Raw genomic sequence first — 7,639 nt, 5'->3', positions numbered from 1 at the left:
CAAGAGGTTCTCTTACATCCCTTGTGCTAAGAATGTTGTGTCTGACCCAGCATGCCAGGTACACTGGGTACCTCTATGCCACCTCTGAGTTGCACCCAGGAGCCAGCTTTGAAACCTGCCTTGTCCTCTTGTTTCTGCTCTGTGGGAGTCAAACCCTGGAAACAAGGCAGGGTAGCTGCATTAGAGTGGTGCTGAGTGCATACACCATACCACTCTTAGGTGCTCTGTCTCAAGATGTACTCAGTAGCACTCTATGATAGTTACAGTACCTCATGTCTGTGACCCAGTGTGCACAGAGCTGGGTCATGGCATACATGCAGCACAATCCAGGATTAAGTTCTGCCACTGTTCTCTGGTGTCCTGACCCTGAAAAATTGTCTGGACCAGCCCCCAGCAGCATCTACTGAAAGGATGCAACACAATGCTGCCTGATGCTGACCTGAAAGCAACTTTGCTGCATTCCCACACTGCTGCACCCAGGGATGCTACCTAGCTCTGCTCCTCAGTGCTGTGTGAAGGCAGCTATGTTCAGTATCTCTGTGGGAAGACAGGGCTAGTTAGCTTGGGTGTAGTGCTTCATGAATACGACTGTGTTGCTTCCCATTTGGGAGGTAACCTCAGGCTCTCAACACTCTTGGCAGATGCAGCAGGACCTTGCCTGGTGCTGATTCAGCTCTTCAAATATGGGATAGCAGCCCCATTGAGGGAAGCTCTTGGGGACACCATGGTACAGCTGTCTGCTCTGTGGGAATCCATATTCATGGCATTCACATAGGACTGGGCCCATGAGGATTAGCTCTAGCACTTAGCCTGACTACAGTGCTGTGGTGTGGCAGCTGCAATAACTGGATGCAGAAGTGGTATAAGCAGCTGCCAGTTTCAGAAGTCTGTGAAACATGTGAGGTTGCCACCTAGATTCTCCCTGTCAAAAACTGGTAGTTGTAGGCCCCTGCTTCTTAGCTGTACTCCAGGGTGCAGCATGGAAGTAGCAGAGACATGTCCACACGTGTTCCATCTTTCATATCCTTCCTCTCAATTCCCTTCTGCCAAACCAATAGCTGTAAAAGTAACGTCTCCCACCCACTTAATTAAAACAATGGCCTTTAAGAATCTGGCTCTGGCCCTGGCAGTGGTCTACAGCATCCAAGCTGGGACTTGTCAGCACAAGAAACCTGCACTGAGATTTACCTCCCAAAAGTTGATTAAAGAGGCTCAGCTGTCATCAGGCTGAGAAGCAAAGTATTGTCCTGGATCAGAGCTGCTGAGAGGGTCAGAAACAAAAAGCGGGAGGAAACGATTCATTCTTTTCACAACAAGCAATTAACAGCAGGTAGCCTCTGGGTTCTGCACTATGCCCCATATTGTTTAGTGTTTGGTTGTGATCCAGAAAGAGTTTGAGCAGCGAGACAGCAAAATGTATAGATGAGCTAAGGTCTATTTAGATCATTCAGGACTATGGTTGATGGTTTGATTTCAGAAAGGCCTAACAAAGCTCCATGGAAGCAGAGGTGAACACAGTTGTGTATGTACATCTCTAGGCAGTTTTGGCTGCAGTATACTATGATGACGTCTGAAGATGATTTTTCCTGTGGCTGATACTGCATACACCAGCCAGGGGTGGAGAATGAGCTGGGCTTGTGCTGCTTGTGCTGCTTCCAGCATAGGAACACACAGATTCAACCAAGACTGTGTGAGGCAGAATTGAAAGCATGTTGCTTTTCTTCCCAACTCCTGCACCAATCCTTCTCTCTTTCCAAAGTCCCCACTTCTCTACATTCTCCTCTGCCCTGGTTTTCACTCCAAGATTATGTTAAATTGGAGACTCTCTGTGAAGGGATTTTGCCTTACTATCTGGTCAAACATTACACACATTTCTAGTCAAAGATCCATCTAGCTGAATGGCTAATTTCATACATTTCATAGATTTCATAGACATCAGGACTGGAAGGGACCTCGGAAGATCATCGAGTCCAGCCCCCTGCCCAAAGGGCAGGAAGTCAGCTGGGGTCATAGGATCCCAGCAAGATAAGCATCCAGTTTCATCTTGAAGGTGTTCAATGAAGGCACGTGAACCACCTCCGGTGGCAGGCTGTTCCAGACCTTGGGGGCTCGGACAGTAAAGAAATTCTTCCTTACGTTCAGCCTGAAACGATCTTGAAGTAGTTTGTGACCATTCGACCTCGTCATCCCTTAGGGCGCTCTGGTGAACAAACGTTCCCCCAGATGCTGGTGGTCACCCCTGATAAACTTGTAGGTGGCCATCAGATCACCCCTGAGCCTGCGCTTTTCCAGGCTAAAGAGCCCCAGGGCTCTCAGCCTGTCATCGTAGGGTCTGCTTCCCTGACCTCTGATCATGCGCGTGGCTCTTCTCTGGACTCTCTCAAGCTTCTCCACATCCTTTTTGAATTGTGGAGCCCAAAACTGGACACAGGACTCCAGCTGTGGCCTCACTAAGGCCGAGTACAGGGGGAGAATGACGTCCCGGGATTTGCTTGAGAAAACTCCACAACTCCAAGGAGTTTCAGTTTGCTACATCGCAAGTCATTTAAGTCACATTAAATCACATCCCAAGGCACATTATGCCACTGAATTTGCTACAGCAGCTGGAATTACTGCGCAATATGCCGTCGCCACATGCAACACCAACACCATTATAGTGGTGCGGAATCATTTAACCTGCTTTAAACGTCTTGCGCACACGCCCCTCATTTCATCTACACACAGGCTTAAACACCTTTTTCTCTGTATAGGTGCTTATGGTGAATTACAGTTGAGCCCTTTGTGAATTCCAAGAGGGAATTCATTATTCCTCTCATCTGTATTTTTGTCTGAATTGCATTACCATTTACTAACTGTATTAGACTGGCCTATTTATCTTAGTCCACAGCTTCCAGACCTTTATCCCCTCTACAAATTTGAAAATGGATCAAAATAATTTGAACTCTGAATCAAAGGGGGAAAAAAGGATGACTGAAACTAAGATTTATCTTCATGTTACAGTGAGACCTGTACACATATTCATTTTCATGAAATGTAGTTTTGGGTTTCTGATTTCTACGTATCGGAAGGGTAAAAAAAAATCTATATTTATATTTATATCTCCATAGATTGAAAATTGTAATTTGATGTGAACATTAGAGGGTTTATAACATTTTGAAAGTCCCCACGTAATGGATTCGCTTTAATATTTCTCATAGTAAGTTTGCACGCATACAGCCATGAAACATCTGATGTGTAGAAATTCTCTTGCCTTTGAGCTAAGTCAGTATCTAAAGTAATCTCATCCTGATATTCTTTTGATAGGAATCAAAATAACATGTCCTACAGCCCACTAGGGGGTAGGTAGATACTGTTACATTTCTTCTGCTTGTAAACCAAGATTTATTTTAAATTCATTTTTAGTAAATCTTCCATTTGCTGTACTTGTCCAAAGCAATTATGTATGACTGAGTTGACTGTTATAAACAAAAAAAATATTGTAAAATATAGAACAAAATAGAGCATGATTAGGACATAAATGTAAGTAAAAACCTACACCGATCTACAATTTCTGTACAAGGCAAAGATCTAGATATAACATAAGTCAGACTCTAGAAAGGTGCATATAAATTCAGTGCCTGGTGCATTTTGCTGTTGTTGTTTTCTCATTATTTTAATCTTAAATTCAGATATACCTTCTTAATTCAACAAAAACTTCATGTGTGCATATTAGAGAACAAGCCCCTGCTTTTCCTCCGGCTCCCCACATATCTGAAAAAGGACTTTTTATTGTCCTTGATGCTCAAAGCTAGCTGGAGTTCAGTTGCAGCCTTGGCTTTCCTGGTCTGCTCCCTACAGGACCGGACCAGCGCAGAATAATCCTCCTTGGAGGTGACTCCCATCCTCCATCCTTTGTAGGCCTTTCTTTTTAGCCTCAGGAGATCTGCTAGGTCCCTGGAGAGCCAGGGGGGCTGCTGTGCCCTCTTGCTGCCTTTCCTCCGAGATTAGACAAGCACGGTTCATTTGTACCAGTTTCTGTAGCCAAAAGCACAAAAGGGAGTGATATAGCAGCATCAGGCCTGGGCACCTTTCGCTCCATGGCCCAAATGACTAGATATCTCTTTTACAGATGGGCCTATGGGGTGAAGCCTCTGGCACATGTGCGGGGTGGGGCTAACTGGGTGCCACTGGAGCCTTAGCAAGAGGTCTTAATCACTCTGCCGCCTCACCATGTCTCTAGCACTCATTAATAATTAGCTAATACCAGCTGCAGGCCCAATGGAACAAGCACTTTTTTGTCACCAGAACTGGCAGATGTGACTTGACAAGATAATGGAATGGAGAGTGAGTAACCTTGAAAGGTTAGCATGAGAATCACAAATTGGAGTTATTGTGGGGGTTTTTTAAGCTTTTCAGCTTTGTGTTACCTTGACAAGAACTTGCCAAGGGTGGAGGGACTAGCAGCAGGCTTTGGTCAGTGGAGCACCAGCAACCTGTTCCTGATCAAACCCGCAAGTGCAGTTGTGTGTAAGCAAATGGCATGTATATAGAACCAATAGGCTTGCACACTGACAGCTCTGGGCTTTCAGGATTAATCTATGACCCTGATCTTAGTTTTGACTTGAATATAGACTGTGGCTGAGGGTTGCTTTTAGTTGGCTCTTTTCAGCTCTTTCGAGCTAAGCAAACAGGCCTTGATGAAACTCCATGTCCTTGTACAGCACAGAGCAAAGCAGATGCTGCCCTTGTGCTCCAAAGCACACGTGAGCAGAGGCCCTGCATATATGAGAGAGCTCTAGGTATAGCCCTATGGACTGAACACAGTGGGTGTCATGATGTGAGGGATTAGGCAGGGAATTGGCCAGTCTAAAGAACGTGGGCTTAAATGCAGTCCTAAAGGGATGCCCAACTATGCACTTGCTCCTTTAAGCCATTTTGCTGAATCAGTGGCCCACTAACAGGATGGTCCCGCGTTGGCAGGATGTCACTGCCTTGTGCATGCAGGATAAGGATCCCTGGCACACACTGCAATCTCAGGCTGTTTACTTTACATACATGCCACCTAGAACTTCCACCGGACAGGGCCAAGCACTTAGCATATTTGAGTCTGGTTGTGAAGTGCTACTCCAAGCTCTACTGTGGGTACGCAATCTTCTCTAGCAGGAGGGAGAAGAACTAATTTCTCTGCGATTAAGATCTCCTCATCCGCAATGAAGGCAGGCCCTGCTTGTGTAACTTGTTATGTTGCAAGCCTGTAGCCTTTACTTAGTCATTTTTACAAGGTTATTCATAGACCTATTCTGTGAGAAGGGCCTGCAAGGGTCAACCAGTTCTACCCACTGCACAAGGGCAGGATTGTCTGTTCCTACATCAGCCCAGACACTTGCCTATCCAGCTTAATTTAAAAAACCTCCAAGAAGGAGATCAAACAGCAATCCTCAAGGTTACATGGTATTTAATTATCCAGAGGGACCTGTTCCAACATTTGTCCTTGGGTACCTCAGACCAGTATTTTTCAACCTTTTAAGTAGCAAGTACCCCCTAACTTCTGAAAATTTTAATAAGTACCCCAACACTCAATTTTCCAGGGGATTTTATATTTACAGACTAATGTGTGCCATATGTTAGAAGAAGGGCTGTGTATATAAGGCCGTGATATGACAGATGTCTGATCTGGTGTGGGTAGGGTTGCCACCTTTTATACCAGGGGTGCACAACTCAAGTATGTACCTGAGTTAGAGGTGATATTGGCCAAAGCTAGAAGGGCTGAGCCCAGTGCCACACAAACCACAGCACACCAAATTTTTACTGGGGAATTTAATTTTTTTAATTACACCAAAATTTTTGCCATAGTTTTGAGAGGAGGAAGGGGTGAGAGAGAGAGGAAAAGAGGGTGAGAGAGACAGAGTGTTGAGTACCCACGTACTCCCTACTTGTGTCTCACGTACCCCCAGGAGTATGTGTACCACAGGTTGAGAAACTATGCCTCAGACTACTAATCAGCAGTCAATGCCCTAGCCCACAGCACCAGAGACCTCTCTCAGTTTCCATCCCTGTAGTTATCCTTTGGTCTTTACACAATCAACATAACAGTTGCATGAGCCCAGCAGGATCAAAATAATCCTGCTTTTTAACTATACCAGTGGGAGCCAACATTTTTGGGAGGCATGTGACAAATCAGCCCCACACAGCTTCTTCAGGTGCCACTCTGGTCCCCTTTCTCTGCCAGATCTGCTGCTCTATTTTCTGTTCCTGCCCTATCTGCCAGTGTGCTGCCTGTCCAGTCCTTGATCTGCTGCATGCCACATAGAGGCTGCCTGTGCTGCAGGTTGGCCACCCTACTAGTATATACACTACGTGTGCAGTATTGCTACATAAACACACTGGTGCTCTAAAGGATTTTGGTGGCTTCTGGAATATAGATGACAACAAAGGCTCAAAGACTACATATTTTAAAAGCTCCTAAGTGACAATGCATCTCTGGTGTGTGAAATTTAAAACTGGCAACAAACAAAACACTTACCTGAGCCCCTATGGGCTGAGTTTCATGAAACCTGTTGCGTCTCAGCTATACATTACACCTGGAGCAGCAGAGAGTCCTACAGGGCTCTTGGGCTTTGCTGTGTGACCAGGCAGAAGGCAGGGTAGGGTGGTACTAACTGGTTCAGGGGGGCATGTACTTCTCTAAAGCCCTCTACTTAGGCACTTGAGGTGCTAAATCAATATAATAAAAGGTCTCCCTTACCCCTCCCAGCCCTAGAGTGCCATGTCACAAAAATTGCTGGCAAAAAAACCCCAAACCAGTTCTAAAGCACTGGGGGGAGATATTGGAGGGGTGGGCTCAGGCCGCTCTGACTCCACACTCCAGAACAAAGGGACCAAGTGCCTCGTACAGCTGCCACTTGGCTCCTCTCTGCCAGTCTGAGGTGACGTGAAGCCTCTCACTGCTCTGGGCAGGCTGACCACTGTGATTCATTAAAAGCATTTTATTAACAGCTTTTTCCCTGCTTTTCCTTCTCACAGTTCCTGGGTTTTGGCTTTGTCTGCCCACTAGCCTCCCCATGCTATGGCAGGCTGTGGGAGACGTCAGGGCTCAAGATTCATTGCCCTGATAAAAAAATCTTGCTTGAGAAAGTCCAAGGGCTTTGAGTCCCTTAGAAGCGCTTCCCTGCAAAAGCTTCCCTGATTACAAGTCACGTGGTGCTTGCAGGTTCTTCTGGGTCTTTGCCTAAGAAGAAGCACAGAGGAGAGATCCCCTGTCAGGCCAACAGAATTTTCTGGGTGCATCTCTACCAGACAGCAATTATTACAGACTTGTAGGCAAGAGGTTTTCTAAGGTTATGTCTGGGAGTAGAACAACCAGGTCCTTGTAGAGTTTGAGGCACATTCTGGATCCACTTTCCTCTATTTCTAAGACGCAGGCATGCAAATAAGCAGACACCTAATAAACTCCACCAGTAGAGACTCAGTCCAGGCCTGGTAGAGATTCAGTTGGAGATGGCACTGATTAAGCATAGAGGATCACCTTAAACCCTGAGTCTGACACCCCTGCTCTAGAGCATTGTGTGTACTTTTGGGCACCCCATTTAAAAAAGGACATGGAGAAATTAGGGAAGGTCCAAAGCTGGGTGACAAAATGATAAAGGGCTAGGAAGACAAG

Source organism: Alligator sinensis, unplaced genomic scaffold (genome assembly GCF_000455745.1).
Source record: "Alligator sinensis unplaced genomic scaffold, ASM45574v1 scaffold280_1, whole genome shotgun sequence".
Classification (NCBI taxonomy): Eukaryota; Metazoa; Chordata; order Crocodylia; family Alligatoridae; genus Alligator; species Alligator sinensis.
This window is presented reverse-complemented; position numbering follows the sequence as displayed.